This window comes from Siphateles boraxobius, unplaced genomic scaffold, assembly GCF_051911475.1.
Source record: "Siphateles boraxobius isolate OS27281-9 unplaced genomic scaffold, OSU_SipBor_1 1, whole genome shotgun sequence".
NCBI lineage: Eukaryota > Metazoa > Chordata > Actinopteri > Cypriniformes > Leuciscidae > Siphateles > Siphateles boraxobius.
In genome coordinates, this window is record NW_027508699.1 from 1,572,176 (window position 1) to 1,588,591 (window position 16,416).

General features: G+C 46.6%; 15 non-coding genes across 15 annotated transcripts; 2 read left to right on the plus strand and 13 right to left on the minus strand.

Annotated features, from left to right (window-relative positions):
* Positions 1 to 490: 490 nt before the first annotated feature.
* On the minus strand, positions 491 to 572 carry trnas-gcu (transfer RNA serine (anticodon GCU)). Its single transcript has one exon. It is a non-coding gene; the product is annotated as a tRNA-Ser (tRNA).
* Positions 573 to 1,556: 984 nt separating this feature from the next.
* trnas-gcu (transfer RNA serine (anticodon GCU)) lies at positions 1,557 to 1,638 on the minus strand. The gene has a single exon. It is a non-coding gene; the product is annotated as a tRNA-Ser (tRNA).
* A 977-nt stretch (positions 1,639 to 2,615) lies between these two features.
* On the minus strand, positions 2,616 to 2,697 carry trnas-gcu (transfer RNA serine (anticodon GCU)). The gene has a single exon. It is a non-coding gene; the product is annotated as a tRNA-Ser (tRNA).
* A 137-nt stretch (positions 2,698 to 2,834) lies between these two features.
* On the minus strand, positions 2,835 to 2,916 carry trnas-gcu (transfer RNA serine (anticodon GCU)). The gene has a single exon. It is a non-coding gene; the product is annotated as a tRNA-Ser (tRNA).
* Positions 2,917 to 3,886: 970 nt separating this feature from the next.
* trnas-gcu (transfer RNA serine (anticodon GCU)) lies at positions 3,887 to 3,968 on the minus strand. Its single transcript has one exon. It is a non-coding gene; the product is annotated as a tRNA-Ser (tRNA).
* Positions 3,969 to 4,934: 966 nt separating this feature from the next.
* LOC143742095 (U4 spliceosomal RNA) lies at positions 4,935 to 5,074 on the plus strand. The gene has a single exon (XR_013205352.1). It is a non-coding gene; the product is annotated as a U4 spliceosomal RNA (small nuclear RNA).
* Positions 5,075 to 6,569: 1,495 nt separating this feature from the next.
* Positions 6,570 to 6,651, minus strand: trnas-gcu (transfer RNA serine (anticodon GCU)). Its single transcript has one exon. It is a non-coding gene; the product is annotated as a tRNA-Ser (tRNA).
* A 977-nt stretch (positions 6,652 to 7,628) lies between these two features.
* Positions 7,629 to 7,710, minus strand: trnas-gcu (transfer RNA serine (anticodon GCU)). The gene has a single exon. It is a non-coding gene; the product is annotated as a tRNA-Ser (tRNA).
* A 977-nt stretch (positions 7,711 to 8,687) lies between these two features.
* On the minus strand, positions 8,688 to 8,769 carry trnas-gcu (transfer RNA serine (anticodon GCU)). Its single transcript has one exon. It is a non-coding gene; the product is annotated as a tRNA-Ser (tRNA).
* A 137-nt stretch (positions 8,770 to 8,906) lies between these two features.
* On the minus strand, positions 8,907 to 8,988 carry trnas-gcu (transfer RNA serine (anticodon GCU)). The gene has a single exon. It is a non-coding gene; the product is annotated as a tRNA-Ser (tRNA).
* A 970-nt stretch (positions 8,989 to 9,958) lies between these two features.
* trnas-gcu (transfer RNA serine (anticodon GCU)) lies at positions 9,959 to 10,040 on the minus strand. Its single transcript has one exon. It is a non-coding gene; the product is annotated as a tRNA-Ser (tRNA).
* A 966-nt stretch (positions 10,041 to 11,006) lies between these two features.
* LOC143742101 (U4 spliceosomal RNA) lies at positions 11,007 to 11,146 on the plus strand. The gene has a single exon (XR_013205353.1). It is a non-coding gene; the product is annotated as a U4 spliceosomal RNA (small nuclear RNA).
* A 1,494-nt stretch (positions 11,147 to 12,640) lies between these two features.
* Positions 12,641 to 12,722, minus strand: trnas-gcu (transfer RNA serine (anticodon GCU)). Its single transcript has one exon. It is a non-coding gene; the product is annotated as a tRNA-Ser (tRNA).
* A 977-nt stretch (positions 12,723 to 13,699) lies between these two features.
* trnas-gcu (transfer RNA serine (anticodon GCU)) lies at positions 13,700 to 13,781 on the minus strand. Its single transcript has one exon. It is a non-coding gene; the product is annotated as a tRNA-Ser (tRNA).
* An 823-nt stretch (positions 13,782 to 14,604) lies between these two features.
* Positions 14,605 to 14,686, minus strand: trnas-gcu (transfer RNA serine (anticodon GCU)). The gene has a single exon. It is a non-coding gene; the product is annotated as a tRNA-Ser (tRNA).
* Between the last annotated feature and the right edge of the window lie 1,730 nt (positions 14,687 to 16,416).

Below are 16,416 nucleotides of genomic sequence, written 5' to 3' on the forward strand. Positions count from 1 at the left end.
AAACTCACAACTGTGTTGATAGAGGGAGATGTGCTTATGTTTCTTTTGTGTGCTGCTTCTGCTTTGTTGGTAAGAACCTAGAGAGAACGCCTGGGTCAAGAAAATGGCAGCATAGCTTACATTGGACCTCTCTCAGAATATGTTTGCAGTGTCCTTGCAATCTTCATTATCCTACCCAAACTGGTAGGGGGCTCATCGAATCGATCCAAAACTCAAACATGTTCTTGGAGATTGAGGCTTATAACTCTGCCTCTTTGTTACCAGGATACTCATAAGTATATCCCATAAAAAATACCGCACATTTTGTTCTTTGAGCTAAGAGAGAACAATTAATAAACCTCTATGTGCATTTCACTCACCTGTTTCATAGACACACCATGCAGCCGGCCGTTCCAAAAGGCTGATTACATGGCAGTTTAAAACGTGATACCACCCTGTCGTTCCATGTCCAGATAAAAGCACAGGAGACGTCGCTACCTTGTCTGGCGAACGACGAGGATGGGATTCGAACCCACGCGTGCAGAGCACAATGGATTAGCAGTCCATCGCCTTAACCACTCGGCCACCTCGTCACTACGCCTGCACATCTGCCCGAAGCTGGGGTGTGGTGTGTTTCTGCAGCTATTTTAAGGATGATGTCGTTAAAGTCGGCAGCAATGTCATTTGAACGGCTTTTCCATGCGCACTTGGCTCTCTCGAAACACTAGAGACATCAAACGACGAGGATGGGATTCGAACCCACACATAAAGAGCACAATGGATTAGCAGTCCATCGCTTTAACCAGTCGGCCACCTCGTCACTCGCCAGCACGACTGTCCGAAGCTGGGCTGTGGTGTGTTTCTGCAGCTATTTTAATGGTGATGTCGTTAAAGTTGGCAGCAATGTACTTTGAACGGCTTTTCCATGCGACATGGCTCTCTCGAAACACTAAAGACAACAAACGAAGACGATGGGATTCGACACAGGCATAAAGAGTGGATTAGCAGTCCATCGCCTTAACCATTCGGCCACCTTGTCACTCACCTGCACGTCTTTAGGAGGAAGGTTGGGAAACTCACAACTGTGTTGATAGAGGGAGATGTGCTTATGTTTCTTTTGTGTGCTGCTTCTGCTTTGTTGGTAAGAACCTAGAGAGAACGCCTGGGTCAAGAAAATGGCAGCATAGCTTACATTGGACCTCTCTCAGAATATGTTTGCAGTGTCCTTGCAATCTTCATTATCCTACCCAAACTGGTAGGGGGCTCATCGAATCGATCCAAAACTCAAACATGTTCTTGGAGATTGAGGCTTATAACTCTGCCCCTTTGTTACCAGGATACTCATAAGTATATCCCATAAAAAATACCGCACATTTTGTTCTTTGAGCTAAGAGAGAACAATTAATAAACCTCTATGTGCATTTCACTCACCTGTTTCATAGACACACCATGCAGCCGGCCGTTCCAAAAGGCTGATTACATGGCAGTTTAAAACGTGATACCACCCTGTCGTTCCATGTCCAGATAAAACCACAGGAGACGTCGCTACCTTGTCTGGATTTCTTTCGTCTGGCGAACGACGAGGATGGGATTCGAACCCACGCGTGCAGAGCACAATGGATTAGCAGTCCATCGCCTTAACCACTCGGCCACCTCGTCACTCGCCTGCACAACTGCCCGAAGCTGGTGTGTTTCTGCAGCTATTTTAATGATGATGTCGTTAAAGTCGGCAGCAATGTCATTTGAACGGCTTTTCCATGCGCACTTGGCTCTCTCGAAACACTAAAGACAACAAACGACGATGATGGGATTCGAACCCACGCGTGCAGAGCACAATGGATTAGCAGTCCATCGCTTTAACCAGTCGGCCACCTCGTCACTCGCCAGCACGACTGCCCGAAGCTGGGCTGTGGTGTGTTTCTGCAGCTATTTTAATGGTGATGTCGTTAAAGTCGGCAGCAATGTACTTTGAACGGCTTTTCCATGCGACATGGCTCTCTCGAAACACTAAAGACAACAAACGAAGACGATGGGATTCGAACACACGCATAAAGAGTGGATTAGCAGTCCATCGCCTTAACCATTCGGCCACCTTGTCACTCACCTGCACGTCTTTAGGAGGAAGGTTGGGAAACTCACAACTGTGTTGATAGAGGGAGATGTGCTTATGTTTCTTTTGTGTGCTGCTTCTGCTTTGTTGGTAAGAACCTAGAGAGAACGCCTGGGTCAAGAAAATGGCAGCATAGCTTACATTGGACCTCTCTCAGAATATGTTTGCAGTGTCCTTGCACTCTTCATTATCCTACCCAAACTGGTAGGGGGCTCATCGAATCGATCCAAAACTCAAACATGTTCTTGGAGATTAAGGCTTATAACTCTGCCCCTTTGTTACCAGGATACTCATAAGTATATCCCATAAAAAATACCGCACATTTTGTTCTTTGAGCTAAGAGAGAACAATTAATAAACCTCTATGTGCATTTCACTCACCTGTTTCATAGACACACCATGCAGCCGGCCGTTCCAAAAGGCTGATTACATGGCAGTTTAAAACGTGATACCACCCTGTCGTTCCATGTCCAGATAAAAGCACAGGAGACGTCGCTACCTTGTCTGGCTTTCTTTCGTCTGGCGAACGACGAGGATGGGATTCGAACCCACGCGTGCAGAGCACAATGGATTAGCAGTCCATCGCTTTAACCACTCTGCCACCTCGTCACTCGCCTGCACAACTGCCCGAAGCTGGTTTGTTTCTGCAGCTATTTTAATGATGATGTCGTTAAAGTCGGCAGCAATGTCCTTTGAACGGCTTTTCCATGCGCACTTGGCTCTCTCAAAACACTAAAGACAACAAACAACGAGGATGGGATTCGAACCCACGCGTGCAGAGCACAATGGATTAGCAGTCCATCGCCTTAACCACTCGGCCACCTCGTCACTACGCCTGCACATCTGCCCGAAGCTGGGGTGTGGTGTGTTTCTGCAGCTATTTTAAGGATGATGTCGTTAAAGTCGGCAGCAATGTCATTTGAACGGCTTTTCCATGCGCACTTGGCTCTCTCGAAACACTAGAGACATCAAACGACGAGGATGGGATTCGAACCCACACATAAAGAGCACAATGGATTAGCAGTCCATCGCTTTAACCAGTCGGCCACCTCGTCACTCGCCAGCACGACTGTCCGAAGCTGGGCTGTGGTGTGTTTCTGCAGCTATTTTAATGGTGATGTCGTTAAAGTCGGCAGCAATGTACTTTGAACGGCTTTTCCATGCGACATGGCTCTCTCGAAACACTAAAGACAACAAACGAAGACGATGGGATTCGAACACACGCATAAAGAGTGGATTAGCAGTCCATCGCCTTAACCATTCGGCCACCTTGTCACTCACCTGCACGTCTTTAGGAGGAAGGTTGGGAAACTCACAACTGTGTTGATAGAGGGAGATGTGCTTATGTTTCTTTTGTGTGCTGCTTCTGCTTTGTTGGTAAGAACCTAGAGAGAACGCCTGGGTCAAGAAAATGGCAGCATAGCTTACATTGGACCTCTCTCAGAATATGTTTGCAGTGTCCTTGCAATCTTCATTATCCTACCCAAACTGGTAGGGGGCTCATCGAATCGATCCAAAACTCAAACATGTTCTTGGAGATTGAGGCTTATAACTCTGCCTCTTTGTTACCAGGATACTCATAAGTATATCCCATAAAAAATACCGCACATTTTGTTCTTTGAGCTAAGAGAGAACAATTAATAAACCTCTATGTGCATTTCACTCACCTGTTTCATAGACACACCATGCAGCCGGCCGTTCCAAAAGGCTGATTACATGGCAGTTTAAAACGTGATACCACCCTGTCGTTCCATGTCCAGATAAAAGCACAGGAGACGTCGCTACCTTGTCTGGCGAACGACGAGGATGGGATTCGAACCCACGCGTGCAGAGCACAATGGATTAGCAGTCCATCGCCTTAACCACTCGGCCACCTCGTCACTACGCCTGCACATCTGCCCGAAGCTGGGGTGTGGTGTGTTTCTGCAGCTATTTTAAGGATGATGTCGTTAAAGTCGGCAGCAATGTCATTTGAACGGCTTTTCCATGCGCACTTGGCTCTCTCGAAACACTAGAGACATCAAACGACGAGGATGGGATTCGAACCCACACATAAAGAGCACAATGGATTAGCAGTCCATCGCTTTAACCAGTCGGCCACCTCGTCACTCGCCAGCACGACTGTCCGAAGCTGGGCTGTGGTGTGTTTCTGCAGCTATTTTAATGGTGATGTCGTTAAAGTTGGCAGCAATGTACTTTGAACGGCTTTTCCATGCGACATGGCTCTCTCGAAACACTAAAGACAACAAACGAAGACGATGGGATTCGACACAGGCATAAAGAGTGGATTAGCAGTCCATCGCCTTAACCATTCGGCCACCTTGTCACTCACCTGCACGTCTTTAGGAGGAAGGTTGGGAAACTCACAACTGTGTTGATAGAGGGAGATGTGCTTATGTTTCTTTTGTGTGCTGCTTCTGCTTTGTTGGTAAGAACCTAGAGAGAACGCCTGGGTCAAGAAAATGGCAGCATAGCTTACATTGGACCTCTCTCAGAATATGTTTGCAGTGTCCTTGCAATCTTCATTATCCTACCCAAACTGGTAGGGGGCTCATCGAATCGATCCAAAACTCAAACATGTTCTTGGAGATTGAGGCTTATAACTCTGCCCCTTTGTTACCAGGATACTCATAAGTATATCCCATAAAAAATACCGCACATTTTGTTCTTTGAGCTAAGAGAGAACAATTAATAAACCTCTATGTGCATTTCACTCACCTGTTTCATAGACACACCATGCAGCCGGCCGTTCCAAAAGGCTGATTACATGGCAGTTTAAAACGTGATACCACCCTGTCGTTCCATGTCCAGATAAAAACACAGGAGACGTCGCTACCTTGTCTGGCATTCTTTCGCAGAAGCAATATCATAGCCTATGAGGCTCATCCGAGACGTGATCTTTGCTGGTTGAAAACTTTAAGAATACCCCGCTGGGATGACTTGAAATACAGTCAGCCCTGGCAATTTTTGACAGTCTCTTGAGAGGCTTCATGACTTGTTGTAAAAGGGAATTTTACTTTTGCTTTTTTTACATTCTGTTTTCGCTGTGGTGTTGAAAGCATAAGCTTGAAGGTGGCTGGTTTAGCCAGGATTTGGACCTCCCTTGAACGTGTTTTTGTATTTAAAATGATTATATCCATTAACCAGGGGGCTCTCATAACCGAAATACAGCTATAATTAAAAGCTTGCCATGAGCTGCACCCCTGCGGTTGACCTGTCCTTTAGACTCCCTGTGAAACTAAACACCAAAGATGGGACTCAAACCCATGCGCACAGAGCACAAAGGATTAGCAGTCCATCGCCTTAACCACGCAGCAACTCGCCTGCACGTAGAGTTTTTCTGCATCTATCTTTAGTATGATGACGTTATAGTTGGAAGCAAAAAGCTTTGCCAGGCACACTTGGCTTTCTTGAACACTAAAGACAACAAACGACGAGGATGGGATTCGAACCCACGAGTGCAGAACACAATGGATTAGCAGTGCATCGCCTTAACGACTCGGCCACCTCGTCACTCACCTGCTCATCTGCCCGAAGCTGGGCCGTGGTGTGTTTCTGCAGCTATTTTAAGGATGATGTCGTTAAAGTCGGCAGCAATGTCATTTGAACTGCTTTTCCATGCGAACTTGGCTCTCTCGAAACACTAAAGACATCAAACGTCGTGGATGGGATTCGAACCCACGCGTGCAGAGCACAATGGATTAGCAGTACATCACCTTAATCACTCGCCTGCACAACTGCCCGAAGCTGGTGTGTTTCTGCAGCTATTTTAATGATGATGTCGTTAAAGTCGGCAGCACCCGTACTTTGAACGGCTTTTCCATGCGCACTTGGCTCTCTCGAAACACTAAAGACAACAAACGCCTATGATGGGATTCGAACAAACGCATGAAGAGCACAATGAATCAGCAGTCCATCACCTTAACCATTCGGCCACCTCGTCACTCACCTACACGTCTTTAGGAGGAAGGTTGGGAAACTCACAACTGTGTTGATAGAGGGAGATGTGCATATGTTTCTTTTGTGTGCTGCTTCTGCTTTGTTGGTAAGAACCTAGAGAGAACGCCTGGGTCAAGAAAATGGCAGCATAGCTTACATTGGACCTCTCTCAGAATATGTTTGCAGTGTCCTTGCACTCTTCATTATCCTACCCAAACTGGTAGGGGGCTCATCGAATCGATCCCAAACTCAAACATGTTCTTGGAGATTGAGGGTTATAACTCTGGCCCTTTGTAACCAGGATAGCCATAAGTATCTCCCATCAAAAATACCGCACATTTTGTTCTTTGAGCTAAGAGAGAACAATTAATAAACCTCTATGTGCATTTCACTCACCTGTTTCATAGACACACCATGCAGCCGGCCGTTCCAAAAGGCTGATTACATGGCAGTTTAAAACGTGATACCACCCTGTCGTTCCATGTCCAGATAAAACCACAGGAGACGTCGCTACCTTGTCTGGATTTCTTTCGTCTGGCGAACGACGAGGATGGGATTCGAACCCACGCGTGCAGAGCACAATGGATTAGCAGTCCATCGCCTTAACCACTCGGCCACCTCGTCACTCGCCTGCACAACTGCCCGAAGCTGGTGTGTTTCTGCAGCTATTTTAATGATGATGTCGTTAAAGTCGGCAGCAATGTCATTTGAACGGCTTTTCCATGCGCACTTGGCTCTCTCGAAACACTAAAGACAACAAACGACGAGGATGGGATTCGAACCCACGCGTGCAGAGCACAATGGATTAGCAGTCCATCGCTTTAACCAGTCGGCCACCTCGTCACTCGCCAGCACGACTGCCCGAAGCTGGGCTGTGGTGTGTTTCTGCAGCTATTTTAATGGTGATGTCGTTAAAGTCGGCAGCAATGTACTTTGAACGGCTTTTCCATGCGACATGGCTCTCTCGAAACACTAAAGACAACAAACGAAGACGATGGGATTCGAACACACGCATAAAGAGTGGATTAGCAGTCCATCGCCTTAACCATTCGGCCACCTTGTCACTCACCTGCACGTCTTTAGGAGGAAGGTTGGGAAACTCACAACTGTGTTGATAGAGGGAGATGTGCTTATGTTTCTTTTGTGTGCTGCTTCTGCTTTGTTGGTAAGAACCTAGAGAGAACGCCTGGGTCAAGAAAATGGCAGCATAGCTTACATTGGACCTCTCTCAGAATATGTTTGCAGTGTCCTTGCACTCTTCATTATCCTACCCAAACTGGTAGGGGGCTCATCGAATCGATCCAAAACTCAAACATGTTCTTGGAGATTAAGGCTTATAACTCTGCCCCTTTGTTACCAGGATACTCATAAGTATATCCCATAAAAAATACCGCACATTTTGTTCTTTGAGCTAAGAGAGAACAATTAATAAACCTCTATGTGCATTTCACTCACCTGTTTCATAGACACACCATGCAGCCGGCCGTTCCAAAAGGCTGATTACATGGCAGTTTAAAACGTGATACCACCCTGTCGTTCCATGTCCAGATAAAACCACAGGAGACGTCGCTACCTTGTCTGGATTTCTTTCGTCTGGCGAACGACGAGGATGGGATTCGAACCCACGCGTGCAGAGCACAATGGATTAGCAGTCCATCGCCTTAACCACTCGGCCACCTCGTCACTCGCCTGCACAACTGCCCGAAGCTGGTGTGTTTCTGCAGCTATTTTAATGATGATGTCGTTAAAGTCGGCAGCAATGTCATTTGAACGGCTTTTCCATGCGCACTTGGCTCTCTCGAAACACTAAAGACAACAAACGACGAGGATGGGATTCGAACCCACGCGTGCAGAGCACAATGGATTAGCAGTCCATCGCTTTAACCAGTCGGCCACCTCGTCACTCGCCAGCACGACTGCCCGAAGCTGGGCTGTGGTGTGTTTCTGCAGCTATTTTAATGGTGATGTCGTTAAAGTCGGCAGCAATGTACTTTGAACGGCTTTTCCATGCGACATGGCTCTCTCGAAACACTAAAGACAACAAACGAAGACGATGGGATTCGAACACACGCATAAAGAGTGGATTAGCAGTCCATCGCCTTAACCATTCGGCCACCTTGTCACTCACCTGCACGTCTTTAGGAGGAAGGTTGGGAAACTCACAACTGTGTTGATAGAGGGAGATGTGCTTATGTTTCTTTTGTGTGCTGCTTCTGCTTTGTTGGTAAGAACCTAGAGAGAACGCCTGGGTCAAGAAAATGGCAGCATAGCTTACATTGGACCTCTCTCAGAATATGTTTGCAGTGTCCTTGCACTCTTCATTATCCTACCCAAACTGGTAGGGGGCTCATCGAATCGATCCAAAACTCAAACATGTTCTTGGAGATTAAGGCTTATAACTCTGCCCCTTTGTTACCAGGATACTCATAAGTATATCCCATAAAAAATACCGCACATTTTGTTCTTTGAGCTAAGAGAGAACAATTAATAAACCTCTATGTGCATTTCACTCACCTGTTTCATAGACACACCATGCAGCCGGCCGTTCCAAAAGGCTGATTACATGGCAGTTTAAAACGTGATACCACCCTGTCGTTCCATGTCCAGATAAAAGCACAGGAGACGTCGCTACCTTGTCTGGCTTTCTTTCGTCTGGCGAACGACGAGGATGGGATTCGAACCCACGCGTGCAGAGCACAATGGATTAGCAGTCCATCGCTTTAACCACTCTGCCACCTCGTCACTCGCCTGCACAACTGCCCGAAGCTGGTTTGTTTCTGCAGCTATTTTAATGATGATGTCGTTAAAGTCGGCAGCAATGTCCTTTGAACGGCTTTTCCATGCGCACTTGGCTCTCTCAAAACACTAAAGACAACAAACAACGAGGATGGGATTCGAACCCACGCGTGCAGAGCACAATGGATTAGCAGTCCATCGCCTTAACCACTCGGCCACCTCGTCACTACGCCTGCACATCTGCCCGAAGCTGGGGTGTGGTGTGTTTCTGCAGCTATTTTAAGGATGATGTCGTTAAAGTCGGCAGCAATGTCATTTGAACGGCTTTTCCATGCGCACTTGGCTCTCTCGAAACACTAGAGACATCAAACGACGAGGATGGGATTCGAACCCACACATAAAGAGCACAATGGATTAGCAGTCCATCGCTTTAACCAGTCGGCCACCTCGTCACTCGCCAGCACGACTGTCCGAAGCTGGGCTGTGGTGTGTTTCTGCAGCTATTTTAATGGTGATGTCGTTAAAGTCGGCAGCAATGTACTTTGAACGGCTTTTCCATGCGACATGGCTCTCTCGAAACACTAAAGACAACAAACGAAGACGATGGGATTCGAACACACGCATAAAGAGTGGATTAGCAGTCCATCGCCTTAACCATTCGGCCACCTTGTCACTCACCTGCACGTCTTTAGGAGGAAGGTTGGGAAACTCACAACTGTGTTGATAGAGGGAGATGTGCTTATGTTTCTTTTGTGTGCTGCTTCTGCTTTGTTGGTAAGAACCTAGAGAGAACGCCTGGGTCAAGAAAATGGCAGCATAGCTTACATTGGACCTCTCTCAGAATATGTTTGCAGTGTCCTTGCAATCTTCATTATCCTACCCAAACTGGTAGGGGGCTCATCGAATCGATCCAAAACTCAAACATGTTCTTGGAGATTGAGGCTTATAACTCTGCCTCTTTGTTACCAGGATACTCATAAGTATATCCCATAAAAAATACCGCACATTTTGTTCTTTGAGCTAAGAGAGAACAATTAATAAACCTCTATGTGCATTTCACTCACCTGTTTCATAGACACACCATGCAGCCGGCCGTTCCAAAAGGCTGATTACATGGCAGTTTAAAACGTGATACCACCCTGTCGTTCCATGTCCAGATAAAAGCACAGGAGACGTCGCTACCTTGTCTGGCGAACGACGAGGATGGGATTCGAACCCACGCGTGCAGAGCACAATGGATTAGCAGTCCATCGCCTTAACCACTCGGCCACCTCGTCACTACGCCTGCACATCTGCCCGAAGCTGGGGTGTGGTGTGTTTCTGCAGCTATTTTAAGGATGATGTCGTTAAAGTCGGCAGCAATGTCATTTGAACGGCTTTTCCATGCGCACTTGGCTCTCTCGAAACACTAGAGACATCAAACGACGAGGATGGGATTCGAACCCACACATAAAGAGCACAATGGATTAGCAGTCCATCGCTTTAACCAGTCGGCCACCTCGTCACTCGCCAGCACGACTGTCCGAAGCTGGGCTGTGGTGTGTTTCTGCAGCTATTTTAATGGTGATGTCGTTAAAGTTGGCAGCAATGTACTTTGAACGGCTTTTCCATGCGACATGGCTCTCTCGAAACACTAAAGACAACAAACGAAGACGATGGGATTCGACACAGGCATAAAGAGTGGATTAGCAGTCCATCGCCTTAACCATTCGGCCACCTTGTCACTCACCTGCACGTCTTTAGGAGGAAGGTTGGGAAACTCACAACTGTGTTGATAGAGGGAGATGTGCTTATGTTTCTTTTGTGTGCTGCTTCTGCTTTGTTGGTAAGAACCTAGAGAGAACGCCTGGGTCAAGAAAATGGCAGCATAGCTTACATTGGACCTCTCTCAGAATATGTTTGCAGTGTCCTTGCAATCTTCATTATCCTACCCAAACTGGTAGGGGGCTCATCGAATCGATCCAAAACTCAAACATGTTCTTGGAGATTGAGGCTTATAACTCTGCCCCTTTGTTACCAGGATACTCATAAGTATATCCCATAAAAAATACCGCACATTTTGTTCTTTGAGCTAAGAGAGAACAATTAATAAAACTCTATGTGCATTTCACTCACCTGTTTCATAGACACACCATGCAGCCGGCCGTTCCAAAAGGCTGATTACATGGCAGTTTAAAACGTGATACCACCCTGTCGTTCCATGTCCAGATAAAAACACAGGAGACGTCGCTACCTTGTCTGGCATTCTTTCGCAGAAGCAATATCATAGCCTATGAGGCTCATCCGAGACGTGATCTTTGCTGGTTGAAAACTTTAAGAATACCCCGCTGGGATGACTTGAAATACAGTCAGCCCTGGCAATTTTTGACAGTCTCTTGAGAGGCTTCATGACTTGTTGTAAAAGGGAATTTTACTTTTGCTTTTTTTACATTCTGTTTTCGCTGTGGTGTTGAAAGCATAAGCTTGAAGGTGGCTGGTTTAGCCAGGATTTGGACCTCCCTTGAACGTGTTTTTGTATTTAAAATGATTATATCCATTAACCAGGGGGCTCTCATAACCGAAATACAGCTATAATTAAAAGCTTGCCATGAGCTGCACCCCTGCGGTTGACCTGTCCTTTAGACTCCCTGTGAAACTAAACACCAAAGATGGGACTCAAACCCATGCGCACAGAGCACAAAGGATTAGCAGTCCATCGCCTTAACCACGCAGCAACTCGCCTGCACGTAGAGTTTTTCTGCATCTATCTTTAGTATGATGACGTTATAGTTGGAAGCAAAAAGCTTTGCCAGGCACACTTGGCTTTCTTGAACACTAAAGACAACAAACGACGAGGATGGGATTCGAACCCACGAGTGCAGAACACAATGGATTAGCAGTGCATCGCCTTAACGACTCGGCCACCTCGTCACTCACCTGCTCATCTGCCCGAAGCTGGGCCGTGGTGTGTTTCTGCAGCTATTTTAAGGATGATGTCGTTAAAGTCGGCAGCAATGTCATTTGAACTGCTTTTCCATGCGAACTTGGCTCTCTCAAAACACTAAAGACATCAAACGTCGTGGATGGGATTCGAACCCACGCGTGCAGAGCACAATGGATTAGCAGTACATCACCTTAATCACTCGCCTGCACAACTGCCCGAAGCTGGTGTGTTTCTGCAGCTATTTTAATGATGATGTCGTTAAAGTCGGCAGCAACGTACTTTGAACGGCTTTTCCATGCGCACTTGGCTCTCTCGAAACACTAAAGACAACAAACGCCTATGATGGGATTCGAACAAACGCATGAAGAGCACAATGAATCAGCAGTCCATCACCTTAACCATTCGGCCACCTCGTCACTCACCTACACGTCTTTAGGAGGAAGGTTGGGAAACTCACAACTGTGTTGATAGAGGGAGATGTGCATATGTTTCTTTTGTGTGCTGCTTCTGCTTTGTTGGTAAGAACCTAGAGAGAACGCCTGGGTCAAGAAAATGGCAGCATAGCTTACATTGGACCTCTCTCAGAATATGTTTGCAGTGTCCTTGCACTCTTCATTATCCTACCCAAACTGGTAGGGGGCTCATCGAATCGATCCCAAACTCAAACATGTTCTTGGAGATTGAGGGTTATAACTCTGGCCCTTTGTAACCAGGATAGCCATAAGTATCTCCCATCAAAAATACCGCACATTTTGTTCTTTGAGCTAAGAGAGAACAATTAATAAACCTCTATGTGCATTTCACTCACCTGTTTCATAGACACACCATGCAGCCGGCCGTTCCAAAAGGCTGATTACATGGCAGTTTAAAACGTGATACCACCCTGTCGTTCCATGTCCAGATAAAACCACAGGAGACGTCGCTACCTTGTCTGGATTTCTTTCGTCTGGCGAACGACGAGGATGGGATTCGAACCCACGCGTGCAGAGCACAATGGATTAGCAGTCCATCGCCTTAACCACTCGGCCACCTCGTCACTCGCCTGCACAACTGCCCGAAGCTGGTGTGTTTCTGCAGCTATTTTAATGATGATGTCGTTAAAGTCGGCAGCAATGTCATTTGAACGGCTTTTCCATGCGCACTTGGCTCTCTCGAAACACTAAAGACAACAAACGACGAGGATGGGATTCGAACCCACGCGTGCAGAGCACAATGGATTAGCAGTCCATCGCTTTAACCAGTCGGCCACCTCGTCACTCGCCAGCACGACTGCCCGAAGCTGGGCTGTGGTGTGTTTCTGCAGCTATTTTAATGGTGATGTCGTTAAAGTCGGCAGCAATGTACTTTGAACGGCTTTTCCATGCGACATGGCTCTCTCGAAACACTAAAGACAACAAACGAAGACGATGGGATTCGAACACACGCATAAAGAGTGGATTAGCAGTCCATCGCCTTAACCATTCGGCCACCTTGTCACTCACCTGCACGTCTTTAGGAGGAAGGTTGGGAAACTCACAACTGTGTTGATAGAGGGAGATGTGCTTATGTTTCTTTTGTGTGCTGCTTCTGCTTTGTTGGTAAGAACCTAGAGAGAACGCCTGGGTCAAGAAAATGGCAGCATAGCTTACATTGGACCTCTCTCAGAATATGTTTGCAGTGTCCTTGCACTCTTCATTATCCTACCCAAACTGGTAGGGGGCTCATCGAATCGATCCAAAACTCAAACATGTTCTTGGAGATTAAGGCTTATAACTCTGCCCCTTTGTTACCAGGATACTCATAAGTATATCCCATAAAAAATACCGCACATTTTGTTCTTTGAGCTAAGAGAGAACAATTAATAAACCTCTATGTGCATTTCACTCACCTGTTTCATAGACACACCATGCAGCCGGCCGTTCCAAAAGGCTGATTACATGGCAGTTTAAAACGTGATACCACCCTGTCGTTCCATGTCCAGATAAAAGCACAGGAGACGTCGCTACCTTGTCTGGCTTTCTTTCGTCTGGCGAACGACGAGGATGGGATTCGAACCCACGCGTGCAGAGCACAATGGATTAGCAGTCCATCGCTTTAACCACTCTGCCACCTCGTCACTCGCCTGCACAACTGCCCGAAGCTCGTTTGTTTCTGCAGCTATTTTAATGATGATGTCGTTAAAGTCGGCAGCAATGTCCTTTGAACGGCTTTTCCATGCGCACTTGGCTCTCTCGAAACACTAAAGACAACAAACGACGAGGATGGGATTCGAACCCACGCTTTTCCATGCGACATGGCTCTCTCGAAACACTAAAGACAACAAACGAAGACGATGGGATTCGAACACACGCATAAAGAGTGGATTAGCAGTCCATCGCCTTAACCATTCGGCCACCTTGTCACTCACCTGCATGTCTTTAGGAGGAAGGTTGGGAAACTCACAACTGTGTTGATAGAGGGAGATGTGCTTATGTTTCTTTTGTGTGCTGCTTCTGCTTTGTTGGTAAGAACCTAGAGAGAACGCCTGGGTCAAGAAAATGGCAGCATAGCTTACATTGGACCTCTCTCAGAATATGTTTGCAGTGTCCTTGCACTCTTCATTATCCTACCCAAACTGGTAGGGGGCTCATCGAATCGATCCAAAACTCAAACATGTTCTTGGAGATTAAGGCTTATAACTCTGCCCCTTTGTTACCAGGATACTCATAAGTATATCCCATAAAAAATACCGCACATTTTGTTCTTTGAGCTAAGAGAGAACAATTAATAAACCTCTATGTGCATTTCACTCACCTGTTTCATAGACACACCATGCAGCCGGCCGTTCCAAAAGGCTGATTACATGGCAGTTTAAAACGTGATACCACCCTGTCGTTCCATGTCCAGATAAAAGCACAGGAGACGTCGCTACCTTGTCTGGCTTTCTTTCGTCTGGCGAACGACGAGGATGGGATTCGAACCCACGCGTGCAGAGCTCAATGGATTAGCAGTCCATCGCTTTAACCACTCTGCCACCTCGTCACTCGCCTGCACAACTGCCCGAAGCTGTTTTGTTTCTGCAGCTATTTTAATGATGATGTCGTTAAAGTCGGCAGCAATGTCCTTTGAACGGCTTTTCCATGCGCACTTGGCTCTCTCGAAACACTAAAGACAACAAACGACGAGGATGGGATTCGAACCCACGCTTTTCCATGCGACATGGCTCTCTCGAAACACTAAAGACAACAAACGAAGACGATGGGATTCGAACACACGCATAAAGAGTGGATTAGCAGTCCATCGCCTTAACCATTCGGCCACCTTGTCACTCACCTGCACGTCTTTAGGAGGAAGGTTGGGAAACTCACAACTGTGTTGATAGAGGGAGATGTGCTTATGTTTCTTTTGTGTGCTGCTTCTGCTTTGTTGGTAAGAACCTAGAGAGAACGCCTGGGTCAAGAAAATGGCAGCATAGCTTACATTGGACCTCTCTCAGAATATGTTTGCAGTGTCCTTGCACTCTTCATTATCCTACCCAAACTGGTAGGGGGCTCATCGAATCGATCCAAAACTCAAACATGTTCTTGGAGATTAAGGCTTATAACTCTGCCCCTTTGTTACCAGGATACTCATAAGTATATCCCATAAAAAATACCGCACATTTTGTTCTTTGAGCTAAGAGAGAACAATTAATAAACCTCTATGTGCATTTCACTCACCTGTTTCATAGACACACCATGCAGCCGGCCGTTCCAAAAGGCTGATTACATGGCAGTTTAAAACGTGATACCACCCTGTCGTTCCATGTCCAGATAAAAGCACAGGAGACGTCGCTACCTTGTCTGGCTTTCTTTCGTCTGGCGAACGACGTGGATGGGATTCGAACCCACGCGTGCAGAGCACAATGGATTAGCAGTCCATCGCTTTAACCACTCTGCCACCTCGTCACTCGCCTGCGCAACTGCCCGAAGCTCGTTTGTTTCTGCAGCTATTTTAATGATGATGTCGTTAAAGTCGGCAGCAATGTCCTTTGAACGGCTTTTCCATGCGCACTTGGCTCTCTCGAAACACTAAAGACAACAAACGACGAGGATGGGATTCGAACCCACGCTTTTCCATGCGACATGGCTCTCTCGAAACACTAAAGACAACAAACGAAGACGATGGGATTCGAACACACGCATAAAGAGTGGATTAGCAGTCCATCGCCTTAACCATTCGGCCACCTTGTCACTCACCTGCACGTCTTTAGGAGGAAGGTTGGGAAACTCACAACTGTGTTGATAGAGGGAGATGTGCTTATGTTTCTTTTGTGTGCTGCTTCTGCTTTGTTGGTAAGAACCTAGAGAGAACGCCTGGGTCAAGAAAATGGCAGCATAGCTTACATTGGACCTCTCTCAGAATATGTTTGCAGTGTCCTTGCACTCTTCATTATCCTACCCAAACTGGTAGGGGGCTCATCGAATCGATCCAAAACTCAAACATGTTCTTGGAGATTAAGGCTTATAACTCTGCCCCTTTGTTACCAGGATACTCATAAGTATATCCCATAAAAAATACCGCACATTTTGTTCTTTGAGCTAAGAGAGAACAATTAATAAACCTCTATGTGCATTTCACTCACCTGTTTCATAGACACACCATGCAGCCGGCCGTTCCAAAAGGCTGATTACATGGCAGTTTAAAACGTGATACCACCCTGTCGTTCCATGTCCAGATAAAAGCACAGGAGACGTCGCTACCTTGTCTGGCTTTCTTTCGTCTGGCGAACG